The sequence below is a fragment of the Oryctolagus cuniculus genome, chromosome X, assembly GCF_051225735.1.
Source record: "Oryctolagus cuniculus isolate XC-2025 breed Fujian yellow rabbit chromosome X, ASM5122573v1, whole genome shotgun sequence".
Taxonomy (NCBI): Eukaryota; Metazoa; Chordata; class Mammalia; order Lagomorpha; family Leporidae; genus Oryctolagus; species Oryctolagus cuniculus.
The window spans coordinates 90,847,715-90,860,522 of NC_142888.1; positions in this window are offsets into that span (position 1 = coordinate 90,847,715).

Genomic DNA, 12,808 nt, shown 5'->3' on the forward strand with positions numbered 1-12,808 from the left:
CCTGAAGAAGGCCAATAGTCCTGCACCCAGGGAGTAATTCATTTGCTGGATCTATCAAAGTCTTCACCATGGTTAACATCAGAGATCTGTGTCCCCTCAAGGGCTGACTCTTATGTCCGTACAGAAACATACAGGAACTGGACAGATTTAAAAGAATGCAGGGAAAACTTGTAAAAATCCACTTGTAAATCATCACAGGAGCCTCCTTGGAAGGTACTTGTGATTTTTCTGCTTGGAGAGAGCCCAGGAGGGTGTTGGTGGTCAAACACACCTGGAGCATCTGGTGTAATGGAACCAACAGAAGCCAGCTTGCACCAGAGGCTGAGAAGCCTCTGGGAAAGCACTCAGGCCTGGATGTGCTAAAGTCAGGGCACATCTAGAGAACTGGTCCAGCAACCTGACCTAGACTGTTTTCAGGTCACACGGGGGAGAGGGGCTGCTACAAGAGAATTCAACTTGAAGGGAAATACAGCCAGGCATGGAGAACTCAGTTCAGAAACAAAGCCTTGTCATTAGGGAAATAGAGCTCAACTAACAATAGCATTGGAATCAGGATTCCTATTCCTGCCAGTTTCAGCACTTCATGGCATAGTATAGGGAGGGGCTGCTGTGCTCGCCTCCTTTGGGATGGGGTGAACACACGGGTGCAGCAAGGGGCTGGATGCACGAGCCAGGGGTCTCCTGCCACAGAGGCCCCCTGACCACTGGTCACACCCCTGGGCCCCACCCCCAGAGTTTCTGATCTGGGTGCACCTTGAGCACCTGCATGGCTAACCAGTTCCCAGCTCCTGCCAAGGCGGCTGGCCTTAACCAGCCTTTCAACTGTTCTAGCAAAATGCAAGCCACCTGCGATGGTCTCTGCAAGCCATTTCAGCTCCCATGAGGATTCGCAGCGCCCACGGCATCCCCATCTAGCGGTAGCTTGCATTGCTGTCCGGGCCACAGCGCTCATTTGCTATGCCTCCTCTTGGTGAGGTCTCCACACCCTCAGATCAATACCAGCTGCACCTGGACTTCTATGGCACCACACTCTGAGAACGGCCGGCACGAGACATCAGCAGAGACCCCCTTAGGCCACGATTTTGGGGCTGTAATCTTTCTTCCTGATCCTGCCAAATAGCTCTCGCACGCAGTCTAAACGCAGTCCCCTGACCCGGTGGTTGGAGGGTGTGTCTGGGCTGCCCACTTCACCTCCCAGCAAACTCTCCTGGGCAGTTGTAGAGTTGAGGTGGTGGATCACGGGTGGTGAGGGGGACATGTGTGTGCACGTGTGCACCTGTGCTGCTGCCCCGGCAGGTCCTGCTGTCCCTTTGCACACCCCTGTGCTCACCACCGACCTCCAGGTTCTCCCTCCTTTGCCTTTCTTAAACCCAGGGCTTGTGCAAGCTGAAAGAAACGGTAGGTTGCCCGCTTTCTTGCGTCCTTCAGCAAGTCCCTCATCAAGTGGAAATGGGAGAATCCTGGGCTCGGAGTCAAGTACTCCAGGGGTTTGCATGCAGATTCTGTGTCAGCAGTTACATGGCCTTCTAAGACTTTTGAGTCCTCTCTGAAGCTCAGCTTCATCCTTGGTAAAGGTAGGACTAGGACCCTCTGATCCTTATGTCATCATACTGCTGAGAGCATGCAATGAGAAACCCTGGGGGAAGCACTGGACACGGAGTCAAACACATAGTGGCCATGCAGAAGACACCAATTCCCTTCTCAGGCCCTCCCATGCCCTCGCGCTGATGCTCTTTACAAAGACTCTAGGGGGTGGGGGGTAGACTGACGCTGTGGCACAGCAGGTTAAGCCACTGTCCACAGTGCCAGCATCCCATATTGGTGTTGATTCAGGTCCCAGCTACTCCACTTCCAATCCAGCTCCCTGCTAATATGCCTGGGAAAGCAGTGGAAGACGGCCCAAGTGCTTGAACTGCTTGGGAGACCCGGATGAAGCTCCTGGCTCCTGGCTTCAGCCATTGTGTCCAGTTGGGGAGTGAACCAGCAGATGGAAGACCTCTCTTTCTCCCTCTCTGTTAATATTTTTCTTTTAAAAAAAAAGATTTATTTATTTGAAAGGCAGAGTTACAGAGAGGCAGAGGCAGAGAGAGAGTGAGAGAGAGATCTTCCATCTGCTGGTTCATTCCCCAAATGGCTGAAACTGCCAGAGCTAGAAAAGCAGAAGATGACCCAAGTGCTTGAGCCCCTGCACCCATATGGGAGTCCCAGATGCAGTTCCAGGCTCCTAGCTTTGGCCTGGCCCAGTCTCAGCCATTTTTGGCCATTTGGGGAGTGAACAAGTAAATGAAAGACAGATCTTCCCCTCTCCCCCCCTCCCCTTCCCCTCTCCCCCTCCCCCCTCTTCCTCCCTCCCCATCTCCCTCCCCTTCTCCCCCTCTCCCTCACTCCCTCCCTCTGTAACTCTGCCTTTCAAATAAATACATTTTTTAAAAGAGCAATTATATGCTAAAGATTTTTAAAAATTGCTTTATTTAGCTGAAAGGCAGAGTGATAGACACAAAAGGATCTCCCATCTGCTGGTTCATCCCACTAATGACTACAACAACCTGGGATAGGCCAAGCCAAAGCCAGGGTCCAGGAACTCAATCTAAGTCTCCCAAGTAGGCAGCAGGGACCCAATTACTTACTTGAGCTATCTCCTGCTCCCACCCAGAGTGAACATTAGCAGGAAGTGGAGATTGGAAGTGAAGCAAGTACTCAAACCCAGGCACTCTGATGGCTTTTTGCAGGCTTCGAAACCAGTGTATTAACCACAGCACCAAATGCTTGCCCCTACACTCAAGATTTATTTTTGGAAAAACTAGAGGAAAATATGCCGAAATGTCAACAATAATTTCCACTGCCTCATTGTTTCATGTATTTTTTGCATATTTTTTCATAGCATTTCTGTACTTTCACAGATTGCTAATGAGAACATTCTTATTGCATGATTAGTGAAATATAAGCTACTAGAAACACAAGGAAAAAATGAGCAGTGTATTTGCCTTTAAGCACTTGGACCACCTTCTACTGCTTTCCCAGGCCATTAGCAGAGAGCTAGATCGGAAGAGGAGCAGCTGGGACACAAACCAGTGCCCATATAGGATGCTGGTGCCACAGGAGGAGGCTTAACCTACTACGCCACAGTACCAGCTCTTCCTTTAGGGAATTTGGTACATCAACTTTTATAAGACCAAATGTGTGGCTGGAGCCGCAGCTCAATAGGCTAATCCTCTGCCTGCGGCGCCGGCACACTGGGTTCTAGTCCCGGTTGGGGCGCCGGATTCTGTCCCAGTTGCCCCTCTTCCAGGCCAGCTCTCTGCTGTGGCCAGGGAGTGCAGTGGAGGATGGCCCAAGTGCTTGGGCCCTGCACCCCATGGGAGACCAGGATAAGTACCTGGCTCCTGCCATCGGATCAGCGCGGTGCGCCAGCCGCGGCGGCCATTGGATGGTGAACCAACGGCAAAGGAAGACCTTTCTCTCTGTCTCTCTCTCTCACTGTCCACTCTGCCTGTAAAAAAAAAAAAAGTGTGTAGTTCCTCAACTGAACTGTCAGCAGTTTAGAAAATAGTAAGAACAGGGGTCAGTGGTGTGACATAGTAGGTTAAGCACCAGCTTATGGCACTAGCATCCATATGGGCACCACTTTGAGTCCCAGCTGTTCCACTTCTGATCCAGCTCCCTGCTGACAGTCTGGGAAACAGCAAAGATGGCCCAAATCCTTGGGCCCCTGCACCCACATGGGAGACCCAGAAGAAGCTTCTGGCTTCGGATCAGCACAGCTCTGGCCTTTGCAGCCATTTGGGGAGTGAACCAGCAGATAGAAGATCTCGCTCTCTGTCTCTCCCTCGCTCTGTGACTATGCCTCTCAAATAAATAAATAAATCTAGAAAAAAAGAAAGAAAACAGTAAGAACTTTTGGGGAAAAGTAGAGAGTGCAATAGAGTAAAAAAGATACTCAAGACTGAATGTAGAAAACAAGTATTGAGAAAGACCTCCGTGCAAGGCACAATTCATCTTTAATCCAAACCCAGATCATAGTGATAGTTGTCTGTGCTTGTTTTGGTTTACTTTACCCAGGGGAAGGAGACCCAACCACTTCATTCTTCCAGATATACTATGTATGGGAGCTGACAGCCCCTCTGTAGTGGCATTTGTTTCCCAAGTGAACAAGATATCCTACAGCATGGAGGGAAATAAATACACACTAAGAAGTAGATTTGAGGTATAGAGACATGCATGACCATCCAAAATCCAGGAGTAGGGGAATCAGTGGATAAGAGTTGAAAGGAACACATCTGGGTCCCAATCCCTTCAAAGTTCCTCCTCAGGGAAGCCCTTCAGGATGCTTCTGCCTGGGCCTGGGAACCAGGTATCCTCTTGGCAATTAATGAGCTTCCCAGGATGCCATGGACCTGATACAATTCATGCTCAATAAGTACTATTTGCCTTCCTTCTGAGATTCTATTGCCATCTCCTACCCTAACCCCAAAGCTCTCATTCCTACCATAGATCCCTAGAGGAGCCATGTCTCACTGTGGAAGGTAAATGGATCCACTCTAGGACCAATAGTCATACCTCCCATAATGCCTAGCATACAGGCCCAGTGCTCAGTAAATATTTGTTGAATCAATGAAGAAAATGGGTGATGGTCAGCTCCCTGCTAATGCACCTGGGAAAGCAGCAGAAGATGGCCCAAGTCCTTGGGCCCCTGAACCCACATGGGAGACCCAGATGAAGCACCTGGCTTTGGCTTGGCCCAGTCTCAGCCATTATGGCCATTTGGGGAGTGAACCAGCAGATGAATGAATCAATCGATCTCTCTCTCCCCTATTTATTATTTAAAATGAATAAATAAATAAATATTTAAAAAAGAAAATGGATGATCGGTAGACTGATGTTTGGTCAAAGCCTGGAGATTATGGGCCATTGATATTTGATTTGCTTTCAGGCAGACATTTTGGTTGGTGGATGCAACAGGGCTGAGATAGAGAAAAGCTGGACTATTTGCCACATGCTTTTTATTTAAGCATGAAGGAAAAAGAAAAAAATCAATAAGCAGGGGTCAGCGTTGTGGCATAGCAGGTAAAGCCACCACCTGCAGTGCTGGCATCCCATATGGGCGCCAGTTCATGTCCCGGCTGCTTCGCTTCTGATCTAGCTCTTTGCTAAGGCATAGGAAAGCAGTGGAAGATGGTCCAAGTTCTTCGGCCCCTGCACTTGTATGGGAGACCTGGAAGAAGCTCCTGGCTCCTAGCTCCTGGCTTCGATGGGCCCAGCTCCGGCTGTTGTGGCCATTTGGGGAGTGAACCAGCAGATGGAAGACCTCTCTCTCTCTCTCTCTCTCTCTCTCTGTGTGTGTGTGTGTGTGTGTGCAACCCTGCCTTTTAAATAAATGAATCTTTAAAAAAAAAGTCAATAAGCAGGGACAAGAGGAAATTGCTTCTGCTACATATTAGTAGAATGACCATCTAGAAACTAGCTCTGTTTTCCAAAATCAAGTTTCCTCATCTCCAAAATCCAATTGCAGTCATTATCTCACAGAGTGGTTTAGACCCCCTACAAAACAATCTGCCCAGGCTTAACACAGAGCAATCATACAACAAATACCAGTTCTTCCTACTGAAGCATCCTTAAAAGAGACAACACTGAGATCAAATCACATTGCTAGCATTGAAATAGTCAAAAAGGGATCAAAGCAGGGAAACAAATACGGCATTTGTGTTATGGTTGGCTGTTCTACATAGTAGGAATGAGTTGTCTGGGAGAGTATGAGGTAGAAAGAAAAATCATAACCCTATGTTTATTTATGTAGGTGTCTGCAATATCTTAAGCATGCACAAGACAAGATGCAGAACACTGGTGTCAGACCTATTGCTAACTCTAAGCTCTTGGCAAAGAAAGTCAAGATGGCTCTCCTGTCTTCACTTCTGTAGCAAGATAGCGCCAACCACCTGGCTTGAACTGATCACCCTAGAATTCCACAACCTTGCATTCCGGGAGCTGGTGAAAAAGCTCCCTTCTATTCTTACTTGGCAATGAACAGGCTGTGTGAGCCCAAGGACAGGTTTAAGAGTCACATTGCAAGTATGAGGCTCCCTCCTAGTTGTTGTAGTAACAATAAGTTATTTCATATCCAGTGGAGCAGAGGCCAGCACTGTGGTGCAGCAAGTTAAGCCACTGCTTGTGACACCAGCATCCCATATCAGAGTTCCAGTTCAAGTCCAGCTCCCTGCTAATGTGCCTGGGAAGAAAGTGAAAGATGGTTCAAGTGCATGGGCTGCTGCCACCCTTGTGAGAGACTCAGATGGAGCTCCTGGCTCCCGACTTTTTGACCTGCCCAGCCCTAGCCATGGTGGCCTTGTGGGCAGTGAACCAGTGGATCCAAGATCTCCCTCTCACTTTTCTATCTCACCCTCTGCCTGATGATCTGCTTTTCAAGTAAGTCAATCTTTAAAAAATATCCAACAGCACAGGACCAGATGTCATCCAAGATTCAAAGATCACACGTTTGAAAACATGTAGGAAAAGAAGACAGCCAAATTTAAGTGGCTGCTCCACAGCAGGCAAAGTACTTTCCCTGTAGTATCTTATTTAATTCCCAAAACAGCCTAGGAGGTAGGAATTGGTACACCCATGTTCTAGATAAGAAAACTGAGGATCACAGGGGCTAAGTCATTTCCTTGGGCTAGTAAGCAGAGCGGCAGAAATTCAAAGGCCAAATCTGACTCCAAAAGACCCACTTTTGTTGAGAAATACCACAAAAAAGTGAAGGTCCAAAGATATGCACCTAATACAAGGGGAAAGGAAGAAATGTTCACTGTCAGGAAGCATTCTCTGACCACAGACTTAGAAGTATTTGAGCCTACTTTTCTGAATAAACTGTTCTCTGCATGTTCCATTTCAGAGGAATGTGAACATTTGAACCACAGTACTGGGGTAGCATCTTTATCAGTTCCTGGAGAACCATCAACTCTCTCCCAAAAGGATATAAGAACATGAAGAGAAGGAGAAATGTATGAAAGGGTCAAGGGAAAGAGGAAAGACCGAAAAAAGGTAGCTGAACCTTGTTATTGAGGTAGCACTTTCATATAGCAATGTACACAATTCTTAAACATATAGCTTGGGGGCCAGCACTCTGGCGCAGTGGGTTAAAGCCCCGGCCTGAAGCGCCAGCATCCCATATGGGCGCCAGTTCTGGTCCCAGCTGTTCCTCTTCCAATCCAGCTCTCTGCTATGGCCTGGAAAAGCAGTATAAGACGGCCCAAGTCCTTGGGCCCCTACACCCATGTGGGAAACCCAGAAGAAGCTCCTGGCTTCGGATTGGTGCAGCTCCAGCCGTTGCAGCCATCTAGGGAGTGAGCCAGCAGATGGAAGACCTCTCTCTCTGTCTCTACTGCTCTCTGTAACTCTTTCAAATAAATAAAATAAATCTTTAAAAAAAACATACAGCTTGATGAGCTTGACATTTGTGCACACTGGTATAATAAGATCAAGATATAGAACTTTTGGGGCCAGCATTGTGGCATAAAGGTAAAGCCGCTACCTGCAATACTGGCATCCCATATGGGCACCAGTTTGAATCCTGGCTGTTCTGCTTCTGATCCAGCTCCCTGCTAACGTGCCTGGGAAAGCAGCGGAGGATGGCCCAAGAGCATGGACCCCTGCATCCACGTAGGAGACCTGGAAGAATCTTCTAGCTCCTGGCTTCAGAACAGCCCAGCTCCAGCCATTTACAGCCATTTGGGGAGTAAACCAGCAAATAGAAGATTGATCTCTCTTTCTCTCTCTGTAAACTCAGTCTTTCAAATAAATCTTTTTTAAAAAAATGATACAGAATATTTCCATCACCTCAAGGTTCCCACATGCCCTCTCCCAGTTACTCTTCACCCTTAGAGGTAACCACAGACCTGAGTACTGTAAATATATATTAATTTGCACACCTAGCATGTTATATATATAAATGGAATAATTAAATATGTATACTTTTTTTAACTTTTATTTAATGAATATAAATTTCCGAAGTACAGCTTATGGATTACAATGGCTTCCCCCCCCAACTTCCCTCCCACCCGCAACCCTCCCCTTTCCCGCTCCCTCTCCCCTTCCATTCACATCAAGATTCATTTTCAATTCTCTTTATATACAGAAGATCAGTTTAGCATATATTAAGTAAAGATTTCAACAGTTTGCACCCACATAGAAACACAAAGTGAAAAAATACTGTTTGAGTACTAGTTATAGCATTAAATCACAATGTACAGCACACTAAGGACAGAGATCCTACGTGAGGAGTAACTGCACAGTGACTCCTGTTGTTGTATACTTTTTAACAATTTTAACAGAGTAATTGAGATTTGTCCATGTTGGTGCAAGTATCAAAAATATATTGCTTCTGTAGAGGGCCTTTAGCAGAGTGGTCAAGTTGCTGGGTGGGATGCCCTCATCCCATATCAGAATGCTTAAGTTTGAGTCCCAGCTCCTCTTCCAATTCCAGCTTCCTACTAATATGTACCCTGGGAGGCAGCAGATAATAGCTCAAGTACTTGAGTCCCTGCCACCCATGTGAGAGATGTAGATTGAGTTCCTATCTTCTGGCCTCAGCTTAGCCCAGCCAGCCCTAACTGTTGCAGTCATCTGGGAGGTGAACCAATGGATTGAAGATCTGTCAGTCTGTGTATGTCTGCCTTTCAAATAAAATAAAAATAAATATTTTAAAAGAGTTTCTTCCCTGGGTCCAGCATTGTAGCATAGTGGGTAAAGCTGCCATCTATGATACAGGGTTCATGTCCCAGCTACTCCACTTCTGATCCAGCTCCCTGCCAGTGGCCTCGGAAAAGCAGCAGAAGATGGCACAAGAGTTTGGGCCCCTGCCACTCATGTGGAAGGCCCAAATGAAGCTCCTGGCTCCTGGCTTTGGCTTGGCCCAGTGCTGTTGAGGCCATCTGAGGAATGAACCAGCAGATGGAAGATTCTCTCTGTCTCTCCCTCTAACTCTTTCAAAATAAATAAAACTTTTTTTAAATAAATGTTAAAAAAATTTACTGCTTTTTATTGCAAAGTAGTATTCCATTACATGCCACCATTTATTTACTCATTTATTCATGAACATTTGGATTGCTGCCATTTGGGAGTAATTATGAATAGAGTTCCTAAGAACACTCATGTCCAAGTGTTTGAATGCACATAAGCTTTCACTCTCTTGGATACACATTTAGGGATAGAATGGTTGGGTCATAAAGTAAATACACGTGTATTTAGCTAGAGTCAATTCAAAAGCAATGAGTCTCAGACCCCTGTCCCCAGCCTAATCTGGCTTTATTTTTTACTTATGAGAGAGAGAAAAAGTGAGCCTCTATCTACTAGTTCACTCCTCAAATGCTCACAACAGCCAGGGCTGGGCCAGGTCAAAGCTGGGAGCCAGGCAAATAAATTCAGATCTCTCATGTAGGTGGCAGGGACCCAAGTACTTGAGCCATCATCTACTGCCTCCCAGGGTGTGCATTAGCAAGAAACTGCAATTAGGAACAGAGCTGGGACTTGAACTCAGGCGCTCTGATGTGGGATGCAGGGTGTCCCAACCTGTGTTTTAGTTGCAAGGCCAAACACCCACCCCCTTGGCTTTTGTTATGTTAAAGAAGTTAGCCATATTTTCCCCCCCAAAAAAGTGAAAATTATATGTACTGTCTATGGAAAACTGGAAAATACAGCAAAGCAGAAAGAAGGAAAACTCCTGTAACGCAGGGCTCAAGTAAGCTCTTTCAATCTGTCGTTGATGAGTGGCTGGCCCAAGTACACAGCATCCCACCTAGAGAGTATGTGGGAAATGAACTAAGCAGACTGTCAAGCAGAAAACAAATGTATAAATCCATGGAGATGCTTTCGACCCAATATACTGTGAGGCTAGGTTTGGATAGAACATATAGTCAGACCGAGAAAGGCAAACAATTCCATGCTCACTGCCAGCCTTCCTGAGCTTTCTTACTACACAGGAGGCAAAGGAATACACAGCAGTTTCTGTTGTGGCAACTGAGTTCATGTTTATTTGGAGAAAATGGTTAGATCACATCCTAATGTGTTATATCCATATGATGTAATACAGTGCAGTCGCTAATGTCATTATGTAGCTCTACATTTATAAATGGTAACCTAGAATCAGGCCTTATTTTTAGGCCATATTTTAGTGTCATAGCTAACTTCATAGGCTTTGGAATCAGCCTATCCGGATTCAATGCCTGATTCCAAACCCAGTTCTTCAACCCTTAGCAAATGGCATAGCTCTGCTGTACCTTCATCTTGTCATCTGTGGAAACGGGGGTAATAATAACTACCTCAGGGCCAGTGTTGTGGCACAGAGGGTTAAACCACTGCCTGCAATGCCTGCAACCCATAAGAGCACTGATTTGAGTCCCGGCTGATCCACTTCTGGACTAGCACCCTGCTCATGCTCCTGGGAAAGCAGCAGAAGAGGTCCCAAGCACTTGAGCCCCTGCTACCCATGTGGGAGACCCAAATGGAGTTCCAGGCTCCTGGCTTCAGCCTGACGCAGCCCAGGCCCCTGTAGCCATTTGGGGAGTGAACCAGTAGATGGACGATCTCTTTCTCGGTGTCTCTCTGAAAGTCTGCCATTCAAATAACGAAATAAATCTTTAAAAAAAATAACGCCTACCTCATGAGGCTGCCTTGAGGATTAAATAAGAAACACAGGAACGCTTAAGTAAACACTTAGCAAAAGCAAAGCTTGGTTCGTAGAAGTTTGCTGTCAACAACCTGATCTGGGCTGTCAGTATTACTCAGCACCCACTCTCACCCTTACAACTTAGCGGTCTCCATGCTCTTCAAACACCCCTCCTCCTCATGCCAATATGCAAGTGATCACACTCCCTTTTATGGGGGGGGGGAATGGGTGGGGAGGGGAGCCTCCAGAAAGGAGTGCCCTCTCATCTTCCTAACACCAAACACAAACCAGCTACACCTGCACAAATCCCATCAGCCGTCCCTCGTTAAAGAGATGTGCTTGCCTCCTAGCGAACGCTGATGTCTCCGTCTGTGCGCTGAGTATATTCTAATTTATTCCTTCTCTCTGCTGTATTTTCAACCACTCGCTCGCAACAAATCCTTATTTATAGACTTTACACATCCGCAAAATATCTTTCTACTGAACAAAAAAAGTCTCTTTTCAACCCTAATATCACTCCTACTGCTGCCCTGACTTTTCCATGCCCTAGTCAAACTGTTTCAGTTGCTTATACTTTGTTTCCATACTCTTTGCCTTCCCCTCTGCTAACACACTCCAATTCAAGCCGTCTGGACTAGAGTAGTAAATTCTTTTTTCTTTTTTTTTTTAAGATTTATTTATTTGAGAGGCAGAGAGAGAGAGAGAGAGAGAGAGAGAGAGAGAGAGAGAGAATCTTCCATCCACTGGTTCACTCTCTAAATGGCTGCAATGGCCACAGCTGGGGTAGGAGCCTCTTCCAGGTGTTCTATGTGGGTGCAGGGGCCCAAGCACTTGCATCATCCTCCGCTGCTTTCTCAGGCTATTAGCAGGCTGCTGGATCAGAAGGGGAGCAGCTGGGACTCAAGCGGCTCTCATATGGGATGCCGGCATGGCAAGCCACAGCTTTACCCACCACACCACAACAGTGGCCCCAGGGTAGTAAATTCTAGGGATGTTCCTAAGAGAGACGTGTGGGTAGTTTGGAAGCTAGTGGAAGATAAGGATTATTTAAGAGTCTGTGGGACCAGCATTGTGGTACGGAGGATAAAGCTGCCACCTGCAGCACCGGCATCCCCTGTGGGCACCTGGAAAAGCAGCAGAGGATGGCCCAAGTGCTTGAGCCCCTGCACCCACATGCGAGACCCAGGTGAAACTCATTGGCTCTTGGCTTCAGCCTGGCCTGGCCCTGGCCATTGTGGTGTTGGGGAGTGAACCAGAAGACAGAAGCTCTCTGTCTCTATGTAACTCTGCCTTTCAAATAAATAAATCTTTTAAAGAGTTTGTTTATTCTGCTTCACTGCAGCTCCAATTACCAGTCTTTGATAATCAAGGCTATTTCCCAGCCTTGGTATGTGAAGGACACCGCTCTCTAAAGAATCTTTATAACTCGTTGCTTGTAGAAGACAGGCCAAACGGCACAATCTGAAGTTACATAGTCTCAAGTGATTTCAGCTGGAAATAATCAATATACTAATTTGGCACATTTGAGATGGCACATCCTGAATGCCTTCAGACCAAACTCACAATCTTTGTCCCTGAACATGGTATTTACGGTGACCAATCACCACTCCAAATCCCTAGTTGTACAAGCTAGAAACTGGGAAGCCATCCTTGATGTCTGGCTCTCCCTGTAAGACAGAGGTGAAAACCCAACGTGCTTTCTCTACTCTCTTACTCTCCACTCAACACAGAACATCTGTGACACAAGATGAGTAGGGCAGGGCCGGCACTGTGGCGGAACGGGTCAAGCCACAGCTTGCACTGCCAGCATCCCATATCAGCTCAGGTTCAAGTCCCGGCTGGTCCACTTCTGATCCAGCTCTCTGCTATGGCCTGGGACAGCAGTAGAAGATGGCCCAAGTACTTGGGCCCCTGCACCCGCGTGGGAGACCCAGAAGAAGCTCCTGGCTCCTGGCTTCGGATCAGCCCAGCTCCAGCTGTTGTGGCCATTTGGGGAGTGAACCATCAGATAGAAGACCTCTCTTTGTGTAACTCAATGGACACCAGAAGGGTATCCTCTAATTCCATTCATTTTTTTTTTTTTTTGACAGGCGGAGTGGACAGTGTGAAAGATAGACAGAAAGGTCTTCCTTTACCATTGGTGCACCCTCC